Here is a 19,895-nt window from a genome sequence, read left to right as displayed (position 1 = left end):
AAGAAAGAATATTCCCCACATCAATATCATTCAAAATGTTAGTTATACAAGAATTACAATCACAAAAGAAGAAACATATCTCATGTTCAAATACAATTTATCTCAATTACAAATAAATTCTATTTATAAGTAATGAGCAATAACCAAAAGACTAGAAACTTGTGATGGTGGTTCATGCCATGTAGGATTGCATTTAATTATTGTCAACCCAAGTCCCATCATAATCTTCAACTTGTAGGAATTCATTGGACTCCTCTTTCTCACTTGCTGATTCTTTCATGCCAACCGTTTCTAATATTGTTGATCATCAGTTCCATAATAAATCCAGTCTTCCTCATACTAGCTCCATCAAAAAGTCCAATCTTCACCATACCATGCTGTGTAACAAAACAGTGAGGATTTACCTGTAATTGAACTGGGGCAAACTTAAATGTAATGAAATCACACAGAGGCCAGTACAAAAATCTGGATTTAATAGTGGGAATTGAATCAAATCTCTGTTTAACCTGGAAAATATCTCATTGCCAGATTCTGCTTTCCTTTGCTGAGAAGGCCCCTGGAATGACGTTCTGCGAGTTTCATTTCCTTCCGCCTCATGTCGAACTACAGTGACCTAATCTAATGCTTTCTCTTATGCAACTTTGTGGGCTTCCCCTTGCCCGAAGCAGTAGGCTGCATTTCATGTTTAGATAGAAGCACATTAGACAGGATGTTATTGTAGTTTATTCAAAATATGCAAAAATGCTCAAAAGTGCTGATAATATTGTGCTTGTCATTGAGTTGATCAAAGACGATTCAAAGTCTAGATTTTAGCTAAAACCTCTGTTTATTTAAGAACAATGCTGGTACGTACCTGCTAGCAAAACAACTCCATCTATGTAAGGTAGGTAGTTACAGATGCGTCAATAAAACCAAACTTGATTGGCTCACATTACACTCTAAACAGCAGACAATTGTTTTTTAATATAGGGTTTAGCAATTAATTGAACCATATCATCAAAGATTAGACAAAGTGTACCACCCCATAGCAATACTAGTGCATATGAATTTTGTCTCGATGGAAATGTCCGTTGCAATACATGACAACCTGATAGCCTCAGTATGACCTAGAGCCGCCAAGATCAGCTCTAATGGGGGCCTTTAATGGTCATTTTAGGTTAGAGTTGACCATTTGACATTTTTTTTTCTATTCCTCTTTATGTCATCTTTATAAAAAAATGAAATCAACACTCAAACCTGCCAAATTACAATTAAACATCTTGAAGATTACTTTCCTTTAGGATGAAAAGAAGAAAAAAAATATTAATATGATGTGCTAGATTTCTAAAGAAGAAAGAGGGGTTATTTCTTACTTCCTAATAAGTTGAGACTTAGCTAATATCAATGATCATGATAGAGGTTTGAATACTTAAATTTAGTCCCTCAAGTTTCATTTGAATCAATGAAACCTTTGGTATTTGGTTAAGTACTCACTATGGTCCTTCTCTAGACCGAACCTGTATCGGTGCAGCGGAGGCCGGCAAGAGGGGGGTGAATTGCTGAAAACACAAAATAAAAATACCCTCCTCGGATTTCAACTCAATTAATGCAATAGTAAATAAGTAAAGGCAGAAATAAAATTAAACTAAGCAAGGAAATAGAAATTAAGTAGAAAACAGAATTTAACCTGGTTACAACCAAGGAGGTTGTTAATCCAGGGCAGTAAGAAAAAGCTCAGTAGAAAAATCTCCTTTGCTGAAGGCGGAGAAGCCTTTTACACTTTGGAAGCTTAGAACTATTGCTAGGAATGGCTACACAATGATTGCTTGAGTTGTTGTTGAATTCCTAGCTCCAGGGGCCTTTTTATAGCTCCAGGCGCCTCCAACTCGATCTGCGGATAAAACTTTATCCGCAGCGCAAACGGTCAAACTGGACTGCTCAAGGCGCCTTAAACAATCATTCAAGGCGCCTTCAATGTGTTCAAGGCGCCTTCAATGTGTTTAAGGCGCCTTCAAGGTTACTGCTACAGTAATTTCTGCTACAGTAATTTCAGCCTCTTTTGTCTTCTTTTCTTCTCCTCTTTAGCTTCCGAAGCTCCGTTCTTTTTGGCTCACCCGAACCCAATTCCCGGCCTTCTCCTCGAGCAGCCTTCCGTCCCGGCTTAACGTCCCTCGAACGCCGCGCACGCTCTTCACGCCCACCGGAGTACTCTTCCGCAGCTCTCTCGTCCTTCGGACGCACCGAGCCCGTCGGCTCCCTTCCCGTGCCGTCCTTCTCGCTAGCTGCGTCTTCCGCTCGACTTCCTGTGTTCCTAAGCTCCTGCACACTCAGACACAGAGATCAAACACAGCAGGACCTAACCAACTTGGTTGATCACATCAAAACTACCACGGGGTCCAACAATCTCCCCCTTTTTGATGTGCATCAACCCAAGTTCAAGTTAGGGTTAAAATAGACATAAAAAGTAATTTTAAAGAAAAAATTACTAAACTAACAAGTTAAGCATAATTTTTTGCAATTAGTAAAATTGCAACACTTTTTATAATAACAGAAATTTCAAAATTTTCTAACTCCCCCTAAACTTGTATTTTTCTCTCCCCCTTTGATCACAACAAAAATGGGGTTAAAAAAATAACCTAAGTTAAGTGAAATATATAGAATTTAAAAAAATTCTAATTCAAAAACGATTTTTTCCAAACAAAAAAATTCTAAGTCAAATTTTTGAATTTTCAAAAAAAATTTCTAAGTCAATATGAATTTTTCCAAAAAAAAAAAATTTCTAAGTCAAATTTATGAATTTTAAAAAAATTCTAAGTCAATAATAAAATTTCTAAGTCAAATTTAAATTTTTGAATTTTCACAATCTGACTTTTTAGAATTTTAAAAAGATTTAAGAACTTTTAAAGCATTATTTAATTCTAGTTTAATGCTTTTTCAGAAAGTTAATTAAACATTTTTTTTTCAATATTTTAGTTTCCAGGTCGTGGCGAGGCACTAGGCCTTCTTGGTTATTGGAGCAACAACCACTTCCTTAGACAAAGCTTCCATAAAGAATTTCAATATTTAATTTTCTCACTGTAAGCTTTTAATTTTTGAAAAATTAATTAAGCACAGATTTTGGAACCCAATAGAGGTTCCTACCTACAGGGTTATTCAGATACTTAGGGGGTACATAATTTTTGGGTATCCTTCTAAGCTGGCCCTGATGGTTTCTAATATACCAGTTCAATTTTCCATAAACTCTAATTTTTGACTTTGGAAATTTCTTTAAACATGCATCATTTTTCAATTTTCAATTTCTAATTTTAAATTTTCATTTTCTGATTTTTGATGATCATACATTTCTAACGGGCATGTTCTTGCTAAGTTCAACTTTAGTTCAGCATTCTCTTTTTCTAATTGATCTAACTCTTTAGAAAGAGACTTGATAAATTTGAAAGATTGAGTTGGGGTTAGATTGCGTACCTTACTTACCTGGTCTGGTCACGCTCCCCCTTCACTGCTGCTTTCTCCTTCTGATGTTCCTCCCCCTTCATCTATGCTCATTTCTGAGCTAGACGTTTCTTCTAGCTGATGGTTGGCCATCAGTGCTAGTCCCGAGAATTCTTCGATGTCTGACTCGGAGGATGATGAATCTGACCAAGTAGCCTTCAGGTTCTTGTGCTTGGAGGATTCTGGTTTCTTGCTTTTTGATTTTTCCCTTTCTTTCTCCTTTCTCTTTAATTTCGGGCAGTCATCCTTGATGTGCCCTTCTTCGTTGCAGTTGTAGCAGCGAACCGTCCTTTTTCTTTGTTGATGCCTCTTTTTCTGCGGTCTAAATTTATTAGAATTAAAAAACTTATTGAACCGTTTTACCAGTAGTGCTGCTTCGGATTCATCGCCCGAGGCTTCGGAGTCAGAACCGATTACTTTTGCCTTTAGAGCTATGTTCTGACCGATCTTCTCTACTCCATTTGGCTCTGAAACTCGAGATTCGTGAAGTTCAAAAGTCGAAAATAACTGTTCTAACGTACTTACCTCGAGGTCCTTAGAGATGTAGTATGCATCTACTAAGGAGGCCCACTCTGGAGTTCTCGGGAAGGCATTGAGCGCGTACCGGATAGAGTCCCGGTTGGTTACCTCTTCTCCAAGGTTCGTTAGTTGCATTATCAGCTCCTTGATTCTCGCTTGGAGTTGCGCTACCTTCTCACCTTGGTTCATCCGGAGGTTCGTCAACTGGTTCCGGAGGATGTCGCGCTTTGCTAGCTTCGCTTCGGAGGTACCTTCGTGAAGTTCCAGGAATTTTTCCCAGAGATCTTTCGCGGAGTTGTAGCTTCCGATCCGGTTTACCTCCTGCGGCGGCAGAACGCTGAGTAGGTGGAACTCAGCCTTTCCGTTGGCGACGAAATCTGCTTGCTCCTTTTTGCTCCACGTGTTTTCTTCTTTGTCTTTAGGAGCTGCAAAACCATATTTCATAGTAATTAAAATATCAAAGTCTGTTTTAAAAAATACCTCCATTTTGCGCTTCCATGTGGCGAAGTCTCCGTCGAACTTCGGGGGATGGATGTTCGCTCCGGCCATCGTCTTGATCGTAGTGCTTCAGTTGGCGGTTAGTCCTTCTGAGGCGATCAGGCTCTGATACCACTTGTTGGTGCAGCGGAGGCCGGCAAGAGGGGGGTGAATTGTTGAAAACACAAAATAAAAATACCCTCCTCGGATTTCAACTCAATTAATGCAATAGTAAATAAAGTAAAGGCAGAAATAAAATTAAACCAAGCAAGGAAATAGAAATTAAGTAGAAAACAGGATTTAACCTGGTTACAACCAAGGAGGTTGTTAATCCAGGGCAGTAAGAAAAAGCTCAGTAGAAAAATCTCCTTTGCTGAAGGCGGAGAAGCCTTTTACACTTTGGAAGCTTAGAACTATTGCTAGGAATGGCTACACAATGATTGCTTGAGTTGTTGTTGAATTCCTAGCTCCAGGGGCCTTTTTATAGCTCCTGGAAAGTCTATCTCGAGGGTCCAAGGCGCCTCCAACAAGGTTTAAGGTGCCTCCAACTCGATCTGCGGATAAAACTTTATCCGCAGCGCAAACGGTCAAACTGGACTGCTCAAGGCGCCTTAAACAATCATTCAAGGCGCCTTCAATGTGTTCAAGGCGCCTTCAATGTGTTTAAGGCGCCTTCAAGGTTACTGCTACAGTAATTTCTGCCTCTTTTGTCTTCTTTTCTTCTCCTCTTTAGCTTCCGAAGCTCCGTTCTTTTGGGTGATTGCGACAAACCGGAATAGGGCTCACCCGAACCCAATTCCCGGCCTTCTCCTCGAGCAGCCTTCCGTCCCGGCTTAACATCCCTCGAACGCCGCGCACGCTCTTCACGCCCACCGAAGTACTCTTCCGCAGCTCTCTCGTCCTTCGGACGCACCGAGCCCGTCGGCTCCCTTCCCGTGCCGTCCTTCTCGCTAGCTGCGTCTTCCGCTCGACTTCCTGTGTTCCTAAGCTCCTGCACACTCAGACACAGGGATCAAACACAGCAGGACCTAACCAACTTGGTTGATCACATCAAAACTACCACGGGGTCCAACAGACCGAACCTGTATCCGGAAGGTTGACCCATTATTTCATTGAACTACATGAGTTAAAAAAACAAAAAACACAACAGAAGCTAAAATGAGGCAACTAAACTTAGTTAAATCAAAACTTACAATACAAACTTCAGAGGTCAAATTGGAAAGAACTTTAACTAGAAATCACACTGAAATGTAGTCATGAGATAACTAAACAAAGATTAAATGAGATGAATGAAACTTCGAGTGTCACATTAAAAGCCCCATGCAAATACGAGGGGCCAATTGGGATCAGAATTTTTCCCAACAAATTACAACAAAATGTTGTAATACAGTTGCCATGTGTTGTTGAATAACTTAGTGTATAAAATGTTGAACTAGCTATTGTTTATCTATTGGGGCACTAAATAATCCTAGTACCTGAGTTTCTTCAATTGCACTGGATGTGGAAATATAAATGTTCAGGTCAGTCAAATCTTACTTGATTTGTATAACCTTCTTTCTTGTCGTGTATCCAACCGCCGCTTTGTAGATAATGGTAAGAATTAGCCATGAGACTAAGAATAAGTACATGCCTCCTTGGATCACCATCGACACAGGATTAACCTGACTCTTTCTCGTAGATTCATTAGGCACGCTGTAGGAAAGCATGCAATGTGCATGTCCATTCTTCTGGGAGGGCTCGTGCATGACATTTTCTGATATGGTTGAACTATAGATGCGAATAAACCCAGAGGTTACATGGATTGGATTGGCTGTGTGGGCAGCAGCAACCTTTCCAGACATAGGAGGAAACTTAGCAAATGCTGCGGGTGCTGAGATTGCACCGAACATGTTTAATAGATGCTTCTTTGCAGCATTTTCCTTGTTAAAATCTTTCATGGTGTCATCTGTAGCAAAATAGTGTAAGAAAACTAAGAACCTGAAATCGTCAAATCATCTAATATTCATAGATAGCGGTTTGAAGTTTATCTAACCCAACCAACCATTTGCAAAGTTTTGTAGGCATAATTAGTATACTCATTTTGCAAATCATTACCACTAATAAAGACTATGACCACCATACCTAGTTTATCACCAACATCCTCACATTTGTCTTCGGATTGATCCATGAAGATTTTACTCCAAGACAATATTTAAAGTGGATGGTACCTTTGGGGCTACAAGACATTGATACAAAATTCTTTGAACCAACAAATTAATTTCAAATGAATCACCCTTCAAAATAGTTGACTTGCAAGTTAGCATCAGATTGAATAATGCCACCATCAATATTTGATACAGTTCTACCTTTATCATCCAGTATACAGCAAATAATTTAGACCCAACCTTGTAAGGACTTTGACATATGCTTCCTTAATGTATATAATCATTGTCTTTGTTCCCTTGAAGGCCATCACACTTTAGCTGCTTGATAGCCACCTCCTTCTCATGCAAAAGATCTTTTTCCCTGTCAACAATGATCTGCTTTGACCGATGCAAAAGTAAAGAAAAAAAAGTAGGAAGAAAGAGGGTGTTCGATTGAATTAGCAATCATGCGTTGCTATTGATTACTTCTTCCGTCAAAGATTTCCACTTGTCTCCTCCAGCTTTAGTAACCTGTTCAAATCAAATTGATGCACTTATTATAGTGGTAAAAAATCGAAAAGAAAAAAAAAATCAATTATGGAGTAGAAAGATCTGTAGGGGAAAGGAAGAGGAAATCTAACCGTTGCGACTGACTTGTTATTAGGGTTCTTTTCCTTGAATGTCTTCCAAAATTCTTCCCTGCCGAGATAATCGAGTGAGCAATGACGTACAAAGAAGGGTAAAGTAAATCGATGAGCCGATAAGAGAGGATCTCACATGAAGTCGAAGAAGGCACTCTAAGGCCTCTTGGGCGTGTTGGGATTCTTGCCAGCTTTGGACTTCCTTGGCTTCTTTGCTGCACGTTCCGGTCCCTTCTTCACCAAAAGCCTTTAGAGAGAAGAAAACAAGCATCAAATCCCCCCTCCCAAAATCACACTTTTTCAACACCGATCGATCTGCTAAGAACATTAAAAGGAGAAACAGAATCTCACTTCGTATTAGCCTTCTTGGGAGTGTCAGTCTTTGATTTCCCCCTCTTCATGGCGAGATCTGTAGCAAAGACAATCAGATCCGCCCAAAAAAGTAAAAAAAACACACAAAAATCATAGAAATCATGAGAAATCATAAACTTTACCTTGAGATTAGGGTTCTATGCCATAGGAGAGGAGTGATCGATGGGATGTATAGGCGAAAGCAAAGAGGATAAGAAGAGGAGGTGAGGAGGAGCCTGGAAGAAGAGGCAAAAAATTGAAATCAACGGCTCGAGATCAGGTCGGGGAAACTAGGGCGAAACATCAAGGGTTCGCAGTGTGAAGAGAATGTATAAGGAGAGGGAAAGAAAATGTTCGAGAAGACTAAGGGGGAAAACACGGCGCCAAAAGTTTTTGGCAAAGAGGGAAAGCAAAACACGGTCGAAGAGAAAAATGGCGAGAGAATAAAGTCAAAGATAACGGTTTTAGATAATCGTTGTAAAATGCGTTGTTGATTTAAAATAAAATCGCTCATTGACAACAATTTTCACAAAACTGTTGTCTTTTGTATTTTATGGGAGCTCAAAGACAACGGTTTTATCAAAAACCGTTGTCTTTTATTAAATTTACAACAGTTTTTTACAAAATCGTTGTCGTTGTGGTGTTGTCTTTTAACATTTTTGTTGTAGTGTTCTTGTATTAGCACAGCTCTAATACCTATTCCTAATGCATCACACTCAATTTCGAAAGTTTTAGCAAAGTTAGGTAATGCAAGTAATGATGCAGAACTTAGCTTCTCCTTAAGTAAGTTGAAAGCTAAAACTTGTTCACTATCCCAATGAAACCCAATATTCTTTTTAACCACTTCAGTTAAGGGTGCAGCTATAGAACTAAAATTTTTAACAAACCTCCTATAGAAACTTGCCAACTCGTGCAAGCTACGTACCTCAATTATAGTTTTTGGTGTTGGCCACTCACAAATTGCTTTAACCTTTTCTTCATCAACTGCTATTCCCTTAGCACTAACAATATACCAAGAAACTCTATTTGACTAGTGCAAAAAGAATATTTTTGAATGTTAGCATACAATTTTTTATTTTGCAAAACAAGTAGAACTTTTGTAAATGATTGACATGCTCATCTAAATTCTTACTATAAACCAAGATGTCATCAAAATATACTACAATAAAGTTCTCAATATAAGCATGCAAAATATGGTTCATTAATATCATGAAAGTACTAGGTGCATTATTTAGCCCAAATGTCATGACTAACCATTCGTACAAATCATACCTAGTTTTAAAAGCAGTTTTCTATTCATCTCCCTCACGCATGCGAATTTGATGATAGCCTGACTTCAAATCAATTTTAGAAAAAAAATGCAAAAACCATATAGTTCATCTAGCATATCATCTAATCTAGAAATAGGATGACGATACTTTACCGTAATTTTGTTGATAGTCCTGCAATCAACACACATTCTCCAAGTTCCATCCTTCTTAGGCACAAGCAAAACAGGAACTGAACAAGAACTCAAACTTTCTCGGACATACCCTTTTCTCATCAACTCTTCAACTTGCTTTTGAAGCTCCTTCATCTCCATAGGATTGATCCTATAGGCTGGTCAATTAGGAATGACTATTCCTGGGATGAAGTCAATTTGGTGCTCTATTCCCCAAAGTGGTGGCAATCCATCAGGAACTTCTTCAGAAAAGACATCATCAAATTCCTGCAAAAGAGATTTAACAACATTAGGTAAAGAAGGGTTAAGATTGTTAGTGTTGAAATAAGTCTCCTTGTACAAAAGTACAATCATCGGCTGTTGAGAATAAAAATCTCTCTTAACCTCTCTTTCTTTTGCATAAAAGCTCCCTTTTTTACTCTCTTGCTCTATTTTTTTTTGTTTCTTTTTCATTCTTTTTTTCACTACTCTCATCCTCACTTTTCTTTTCTCACACTCCTTTTCTTTTTCATTGTTTTCTCTCACAATCTTTTCTTTTTTCACTCTCTTTTTTTATCCTCAATTGATCTTCATATACTTGCTTAGGAGTTAATGGTACAAAAGTTACAAGTTTATCATGCATCTTAAAAGAATATTTATTTGTGAAGCCATCGTGCATGACCCTCCTATCAAATTGCCATGGTCTACCTAAAAGCAAATGACTTGCATGCATTGGTACTACATCACAAAGAACATCATCATGATACCTACCAATGGATAATGAAACCAACACTTGCTTAGTGACCTTAACTTCCCCGCAATCATTCAACCATTGTAGTTTATAAGGTTTAGGATGTTTAGTGGTAGGTAATCACAATTTCTCAACCAAGATAGTACTAGCAACATTAGTGCAACTTCCCCCATCTATAATCATACTACATACCTTGTCTTTGATGTGGCAACGGGTATGAAATATGTTGTCTCGTTGTTCTTCATCTTCTTCCTTCACTTGTATATTTAGAGCATATCTAGTGACAAGGGTTTCATCTTCGACGAGATACTCTTCTACATCACTTTCCATCAATGGTGGCACGACATTATCATCTTTGGACTCACTCTCAGTTTCAAAAGCATAATTCTTTTGTTTGGACATTGTGAAGCAATATGCCCTCTTCCCAAACATTTAAAGCATTTAATATCTTTATTTCTTGAAGATTGGATAGATTCTTTACCTTTGACCAATGGAAAACCAACATCTTTATTCTTCAAAAACTTGGTCTTACTCTTTGATGCAAATTTATCATCTCTTTTGTTCCAACTAGATTTCTAAGTGGATGAATTTTGACCATGCTTGATTGAACCCTTCCTTTTGAGTTGCCTTTCAACTTTCATAGACATATGCACCATATCTTCCAGCTCCACATAATGTTGCAACTCCACTACATTTGCAATTTTTGAATTCAAACCTTGTAAAATCTTGCCATGGTTGCTTCTCGGTCCTCCTCCACATTGGCTCGAATTATGGCAATCTCCATCTCCTTGTGATATTCCTCCATAGTTTTGGATCCTGGGGTTAGACTTTGTAGTCATTAGTACAAATCTTGATAGTAGTGTGATGTCACGAACCTCTTTCTTATAATAGATTCCATCTCTTCCCAAGTGCCAACGGGTTTCTCGTTGTTTCTTCTCCTGCTTAGAATAATTTGATCCCACCAAATAATAGCATAATCAATAAATTCAACAGCAGCTAGTTTTACCTTCTTCTCTTCAGAGTAGTTGTGACAATCAAACACTAATTCAACTTTCTTTTCCCACTCCAAATATATGTTTGGATCGCTTTTGCCTTGAAATGAAGGAATCTTCATCTTGACATTTCTCATGTTTCTATCAACATAATCATTCATTCTTTCTCTTCTATCACCAATTCTAGCATGACCAGATCTGTCATTAGAAACTCTATCATTAATGTCCTCAGATACGCCTTCATCATCATCATCATTGTTGTCATCATGGTTATATTACCTTTAATTTCGTGTAGGAACTCTACCCACTTGGCTATTTTGTAATCTCGAAATTACAACATCTTGTCTCTCTAATCTGTCGAGAATTTGATTCAATCTGATTTCCATGCATTCCAAGTGTTGTCTCAAGGCTCGTTGTTCAAGTGTTTCTCTCGGTCTTGCTTCCTCTCCACTTGTCGCCATTAATGCAATCTGTTGACACTCAATCACTCAACTCACTAATGTTAGCTCTTTAAAGAACTTAGAATGGTGGCAATTTCTCTATAAGCGTTTGTTGACTAATTTAAAACTCCCAAGGGTATTAGGATAAAAGATAGGAATTGATATAAAAATACAAGTTGCAGAATTGAAAACTGATATTAAGGACTGAAAGGAAATTTGCCAGAATTAAATCTTGGCAAAACTTAAATGGAAAATACGGAATTGGAAAATGCAAGTATACTAGGCAAGACTTTAAAGGATATTCGGAGTATACTAGGCAAGACTTTAAAGAAAATACGGAATTGGAAAACACAAGTATACTAGGCAAGATTTTAAAGGAGATGCAGAGTATACTAGGCAAGACTTTAAAGAAAATACGGAATTGGAAAACGCAAGTATACTAGGCAAGACTTTAAAGAAAGATATGGAATTGGAAAACACAAGTATACTAGGCAAGACTTTAAAGGAGATGCGGAGTATACTAAGTAAGATTTTAAAGAAAATACGGAATTGGAAAATGCAAGTATACTAGGCAAGACTTTAAAAGAAATGCAGAATTGGAAAATGCAAGTATAGAAATAACAATTCTCTATAACCACATTCTTTTTTTTCTTTCCTTTTTTTTTAAAAAAAAATTTTGACCTTTTTTTTTGCTGAAAATATTTTTTTTTTGTTTTTGTTTTTTTTCTACTGAAAATATTTTTTTTGTTTTTTTTGCTGAAAATATTTTTTCCCTTTTTTTTTTTGAATTTCGACCTTTTTTTTTTATAGCAACAAGACGACTAAAAACTCATTAAGATTGAGATGATAACGATAAGTAGATAATGTTGAACAAAATAAATAAAGATTCAAGCACAAAAGAAAAAGGATAATGAAATCGATTTAGAAAAACCAAAGCTCTAATACCAAATGACGTGAATCCAAAGAGAAAGATATCTCAAGAACCCACAATGAATGGAAGAAGAAAGAAAGAAAGAACTAAATCGATAAGATTGATGAAAACAACCTCGACCCAATGCTTAGGAAAACATGAACCTTGGTATAGAAGATGGTAGACGCCACAACCTTGGGATGGAGGTTGATAAGTCTTCGAATGCCATAAGTAAATACCTTGATAAGTTCTAATTTAATGAAGAACTAACAAGTGAGAGCCTCACCGTGCTTTAGATTGAAAAATATGTTAAAGATACATGTGTGGCCGTCACCCCCTTTATTTATAGCTATAAGGTGACAAAAAAAAAAAAATCCTAAAATGCCAAAAGAAAGCCCATTTAGTAAAGACCTATGTAGACTATTTAGTCATTTTAAGCTTATGACTTTATTATAATCCAAATAAAAGTAGAAATTGAGTCTAAATTAAGCCTACATATCCCTATTACATAGACATGAGACTTAAGTGCTAATTAAGCTCATCTAAGACTTGAATTAGGTTGACTATGTAGAATGACTTGCTCTTGGTCAAACTTTCTTTAATGGTAGCTTTGGCCTTCACATCTTCAATTAGTACATTAAGTGCTTCCTTCATCTTTCTAGCCTTAGCCCTTTGTAATTGGACCTCCATTGATGCACAATGGATCATCATTAACATCTAGAATGAATTGACCATGATCTATATCGTTAACTTGTTGCCCTCTTTCTTTGACTCCATCACGGATAATATCACAGCTATTATGTAACGACCCACCTTTCTACACTACTACTATTCTCTAAAGGTGACCGTTACTTGACTACTAACTCTACTTAACCGGTACGCTACTTAACTTCGAGAAATCTCTACCGAAAAATTTCGGCAGAGTCTCCCCTGTACCGGTAACCCCAAACTGGGATACAAACACTATATACATAGCCACAGGGGGCTGGAACATATATTTTCACAACCACGCAGTTTAATAAATCAAATCATGTAAATAATGAAAAGCGGAAACATAACTTCTTACTACAAAATTTTCTTATCAACTTAATAAGAAATTAAACTAAACAAATTCTTAAACTAAGTGAGTTCTTTAGCTAAGTCCAAAGGATCTCCATAGTCCACACATCACACACCGTCACAGCATCTCCTTGTCGCCTTCTTCCTTATACTTTAGCTTTTCCTTTATCTGCAGTAGGAGGAAAATAGTATCTATAAGCTAAAAGCTTAGTGAGCGCTATCCTACTCACAAAAACTCGATATGCATGTATATAAATAAAAACATGCTAAAACTGAATGCTAACATGTAAAGCTACTCATGCTCATAAATAGCAAAGAAATCAACTAACTGAAAAGTTAACATGTATAGCTAACCATGCTCATAAATAGCGAAGGAACTAACTGAAAAGCTAGCATGTAAAGATAATCATGCTCATAAATAGGCAAAAAAACTAACTAACTGAAATAGTTAACATGTATAGCTAATCATGCTCATAAACAGCGAAGGAACTAACTGAAAAGCTAACATGTAAAGCTAATCATAGAACTATCATGTGTATCAATAAGAAACTGAATTGATACCTAAGCTAAACTAATTAATGCTAAACTGAGTCTAACTTGTATTCACATAACTAATTTGTGAAGTTTTGAAAACTATTTACATAATAGATTAAAATAATAATCATGCTGCTGATGGGCCCGGCAACTGTACTTGCTGTGCGCGCATCCCTAACTAAACCCGGGATTGCAAGTTCCGAGTCTAGTAGGATTTACTAGGTTATCTAAACCTAGGGACGATTGTGGGAGCCCAACCCAATGGATATCTAATCCAGTACAGTGCCACTGCTGAAAATAAAATACTGATTTCATAGCTAATTTTCTTACCTTGCTTTAACTAGGTTATCTGAACCTAGAACTAGGTTATCTGAACCTAGAGGCGACTGTGGGAGCCCACCCATTGGACATCTAGTCCATAAAAGCTGTAGCAAGACTATATAAGCTGAATTAAATGCTTCTTACTGCATTCACTGTGCTATTTAGATGCTTACTGTAGCATCCTACTGAGCTAAGCATTCTATCGAACACTTGGTATGCACTGGAACACACCCTACGTACTGAAAATCTGTATACAAAGCTTAACATAAATCTGCATGCAAAGCTTAACAAAAATATGCACATTAAGCTTATCCAAAATCTGCATACTAAGCTAATAAAATTCTGCATATTAAGCTAACACAATTCTGCATACTAACTTAATTAAATTCTACATTATAACTTGCTAAAATCTGCATTACAAGTTCCACCAAAAATCTACAAATCTAGTTAAGCTACTAGGGATCTAATTGGATCTTCCAATGCTAAACCATCAAAACTGCAATGCTAAACAAATCCATGACAACTGGTTTAACAGTATGGTAACCACATCAGTCGTTCCTACTAAAAGGTTCAACAGGAAACCAAAACTTCGTGTATGGATTAGCTACTAAGGATCCAACTGAAACTTCCCTAATTAAATCTGTTCATTGTTGTTCATTTACAATCCGATCATGCTTAAAAAAATAAATCTATTTAACTAACTGTTCTTAAACTAATAGCAGGTTCTAAAGGCAAGGAAGGACTAAATCCCTAGCAACCATAATCTGTTACAGCAGGTTCCAAAGGTTGTTCTTTTCAATGCATGGTACAAACAAAGCTAAAATCTGCTGAAGCTTAAAATCTAATTAAAAATCTCTTCTCCTCTTCTTTATCAAACTCACGGCAGTAACTAAATGGTTCTAAAACTGCACACTAAATCTGAAACAGGAAACACTGAAACACTTGCTGTACAGAAAAAATCCAAGCATGGAATCAAAGCATACTAGAATCCTGACTGTAACAAGCTCTAAGAGGGGCTGTTCTAAGCTCTAATTAAGCTGTTCATGGTTACGAAATGCAAATAAAACTGCATGTACAATCCGGAACCAACAGCAAGGGCTGTTCTTGCCCACTAGCAAACTAACAGATCCAAGGGTTTCATAGAACAAGCAAAGCCTCTTTACACATACTACAACAGAACATAAAGGAGCAAATAAAACTAAGTCCACATTCTATCAGACAAACACATTGAACCAACACGCTGTGCTACGCAGGAAATCCACAATCGTGGCAAGAAATCAAACCAATCGAAGGGAACTACTCCTACTGCAGGTGAGTAGCAACTCACCTTCGGTTCTTGGACTTAAAACCGAGCAATACAGCTTCTAGGGCTTCGGAGAACTCACGATCTCGGCCTCTTCCTCGCGTCTTCGAGTTCTCCTTGTCGAGAGGATCGAGAGGACGAAGAACTCTCTTGGAATCGAGCCTTGGTCGGTCGCCGGAGATGAAGCCCTAGCTTCGTCTCTGTTTTCGCCCGAGAGGAGAAGCGCCGTCACGAGAGGAGGAGAGGAGAAGATTTTGTCACCGGGGAAAACCTAAGTTCTCTTCTTATAACTTTAATATTCTGTTAACTAACTATTGCTTAAATACAACTTGATTCTGGTTTTATTAACAAACCCGCGGCTGGTTTATTGGTTGGCTGCATTCTGCTTCGGGCGCGACTCGCGTGTTCGAATCCCAGCTGCAACCATTTTATTTCCTATTATTCTCTGTTTCCTAACTACTGCTTAAATAGAATTTTTCTCCTTCTATAATAACAAATGACTGCTAGCACACTTGGTTAACCCAGTTTTAACCAAATCCCAGGTCGCAGCTTCGATTCCTCATCCGCGCACTTTTATTTTCAATTTATTTAAACATTCCTAAATACTGCTTATATATATTTCGCTCCATATAAGGTTAACAAAAATCGTGTAGCTTAGCTGGTTGGCTGCATCTGATTAGAACCTGGTTCGGGTCCGGGGTCTTGGGTTCAAAACCCGGCTTTAACATATATATTTTTTAATTATTATTTTTTAAACTTCTTCCTCTTGGTAAAAATACCAAACGAACTCCAAAAATTCCATAAAAATACTCTAAAAATTTCTAAAAATCTCTAGAATTTTTCTAAAACATTTCTAGATTTTAATAAGGTCTTTTAGAACTCTAAATCATGAAATTTGGGGTGTTACATATTATCTCATAAAAAATAATTTAAATATTATTATAATAGTTACAAAATTATAATGGTTATATAATTATAATAGCTATACCATCATAATTGTTAGAACATAAATTATTTTTTTTTATTAAAAAATAATTATAATTTATACTTTTAAATTAATTTGTTATATTCTATTTAAAATTAACTAAGCAATTTACCACTAATTCAGATGTGAGTTATATTGAATGAATATGTGTCATTAGTTGCATATGTTTTTTGTTGCATGAATATATTGGTTCTTTCCTAGGAATAGGAATCGGAATGAGAATCATTGTATTGTGAAATGAGAATGAGTATGAACATGAATATCACTCTTAAAAGCAATATTTGGTTAGTTGCATATTTTCTATCGGAATAAATTAAAATTTCCTTTTTTACCCTTAAAGGAAAATAAGAGAAAAAATTAGATGTGAGAGAAAGATGAATGTAAGAGAAAAATATGATGAAAGAGAATGATGAGAGCGAAAGTGTGATGAGAAAGAATGAAGAGAGAGAAAGTGTGATGAGAGAAAATGAGAAAAGCGAGTGTGATAGGAGAGAGCATGATGAGAGAAAATGAGAGAGAAAATATGATGTGAGAGAAAGTATGATGGGAGAGGATGAAGAGAGAAAAAATGTAATGAGAAAAAATGAAGAGAGAGAGTGTGATGAGAGAGATTGAGGAGAGAGAAAGTATGATGAGAGAGAAAGTGTGATGAGAAAAAAGAACAGTGAGTGTGATGAGAGAGATTGAGGAGAGAGAAAGTATGATGTGGGAGCAAGTATGGTGAGAGAGAAAGTGTGTTGAGGAAAAAAAAGAGGGAGTGTGACAAGAGAAATTGAGGAGAGCGAAAGTGTGATGAGAGCGAAAGTGTGATGAGAAAAAAAGAGAAAAGAGAGTGTGATGGGAGAGATTGAGGAGAGAAAAAGTATAATGAGAGAGAAAGTATGATGAGAAAAAAAGAAGGAAGAGAGTGCGATGGAAGAGATAGAGGAGAGATAAAGTATGATGAGAGAGAAAGTGTAATAAAAAAAAAGAGGAAAGAGAGTGTGATAGGAGAGATTAAGGAGAGAAAAAGTGTGTGATAAAATGATGAGAGAGAAAATATGATGAGAAAGAAAATATGATGAGAAAGAAGTGATATAAAAGAAAAAATAAATAAATAAATTTTGATATTTGATATTTGATATTAAGGGAGAAAATTTTAGTTTTAGGTCAAGGGTATTTTTGGAATAAAGAAATATTTTGATTGATGAAAATAGGGTAATGGCTCATTGAAGGGAGGTACATGGGAAAGAGTTATTACCCAATTTCAAGGATTCATTTTCTTATTTGTATTCCTATTTCTATAATCAAAACATTTACAATGACAATCAATGATTTTCATTCTCATTCCCTATTCTTATTCCCCTAAATCAAACACCCCCTGAATACTTAACCATCGCTGGAACGTTGCAACGCATGTGCAGAATAAACTAATTGAGTTGGGATCCCTCTATGTGGCAAAAAGGCGATTCACTCGCCCCCAGCACCCCCGCCAATCCGTCCCTAGGCCAACACGGAGGAGGTAAATCACGGGTAACTACTAGCCATTAGTGCAAATGGTCAAGACATGGGGGAGGTTATGCTCGGTCACGCCGAGTTTCGACCCTAAGACCTCATGTGGCAACACCCCATGCCTTAACCATCGCACCGCCCCGAGGGGACCGAGTTGGGATCCCTCTAGATTCATATTCAATTAAATAAGTTATTAAATAATACTTTGTTTTGAATAATATAAATAAAACAAATAGTTTTGAAAAGTCAAGACAATGTCAGCGAAGCCCGCCCTAGAGAATCAGTCCGACGGTGGCTGCGACAGTGGCGGAGGAGGAGGGTCAGTCGAACGGGATTGTTCGAGGCGAGTTCTCATTCTTCTTCGACGCGAAGGGGCAATCGCCGATCGAGACGACGCCTATGTTCGGAACTTTCCGGTTCCTGGAGGCAGATTGGGTGATGGAGGAGGAGGAGGAGGCGACGGTTGGGAAGGAGGAGGAGGTGAGGGCCGATGAGGGGCGAACTGGGGAGAGCTGAAGTAGTTGAAGCTTTCAAGTGGTTTCTGCTGATTCTAATTCGATCAACCTCGTGCTTCCTTAACACTCTGTTTGGATGGAGTGAGAGAAGGTTCATTAACAGAAGGGGAAGGGAGGGGAAGGAAGGGGAAGTAAAGGGAAGTAAAGTATTTAACTTCTCCTTGTTTGGGAGGAAGGGAAAGTTCCTTAACGTAATATGTGTTACTTTGTTTGGGAGGAAAGGAAGGGGAATGAAAGTTAAATAGATAAAGTTACAAAAATATCCTCACTTTTTAAATTAAACATTTTTCATAATATTAATATTTTTTTATAAATATAAATTAGATATTTTTAATAATAAAATTATTTTTTTTATATTATCTTTTAAATTAGTTATTTTTTAATAAAAAATTAATCTTTTTATACTATTTATAATAAAATAATGAATTATCGATAATTAAGTTACTAAATGAGAAATAATGATTTAAAAAACCTTAAATAAAAAAATTTGAAATATAACGCTGATAATGAGAATTCTTATTCTTTAAAAACTTATTAAATTTTGATGGATAAATTAAAAAAATAGTAGATATCCTCTTAAATTTTGACGATAAAAATGGTTTCTCCTTTCAATTCAGTTAGAAGACGTGTCAGATCCCCTCTAATGATCTGGCAGCAAGCGAGCTGTGAAGAAGACAAGGAAATTGGACTCCGACGATATAAAAAATTAGAAATTGGAACATTTCTTAAACTATTAAGAATAGGGATAAAATTGGAATAAAAATTTTTTTGCTTTCCCTTCCCCTTCCTTACACCCCAATTCGGGGTGTAAGAAAATCTCTCTTTCCATGGGTAACAAAGGTTAAAGTGAATCGTACAATGGAGCAAGATAGTAACACCCTACTATCTTGCTTAAATAAAAGTACAAAGCAAGCTTAAATTATACCGACAATGTATTGCAGATGAAGCTTAGGTCGGTACTCCGGACGATGTTGCTTACTGAGCTGACGAAGATGAGTAGTGTGAGCAGCTTTCAGAGTAGCACAATAATTGATCAGAAAGTTATATATTGCCTCTGACTTCGAGCCTCAATTTATAAGAGTACTGGAGGTTCGGTCGACCGATCACTCCGTTCGGTCGACTGAACCAGCTTCGACCCCCTCCAGCTGGAGTCTGACGCTGGCTCGAATCTCTGTCATTAATTCGTCTTTAAGGGTTTGGTCGACCGATCCCCTTGTTCGGTCGACCGAACAGGCTCCTTCCCTGTTAGTCAAGGTTTTTCGTGTTCTGCATTTACTGGGTCATTAATATTGATCGTTCGGTCGACCGATCCATGGGTTCGGTCAACCGATCAGCTTAACTTCCTTTTGCTTCTGATCGTTGCTGACATAACTGATCTGTGCTGAGTCAACTTGGTTCGGTCGACCGATCCCTCTGTTCGATCGACCGATCCGGCTATACCTGCAACACAGAGTTAAGCAAAGTATCCCTGCAACACAAAGGTTAGAACAGTAATATATAATGCATGAGTAATATAAAGACAGTAGGATTGTCTTGATCTCAACTTGGAAACCTTCCCGGTTTCTTCAGTTGGATCAGCGACCTTAGGTTGT

The sequence above is a fragment of the Zingiber officinale genome, chromosome 7A (assembly GCF_018446385.1).
Source record: "Zingiber officinale cultivar Zhangliang chromosome 7A, Zo_v1.1, whole genome shotgun sequence".
NCBI classification, from domain to species: Eukaryota; Viridiplantae; Streptophyta; class Magnoliopsida; order Zingiberales; family Zingiberaceae; genus Zingiber; species Zingiber officinale.
Note: the sequence above shows the minus strand (reverse complement) of the source record.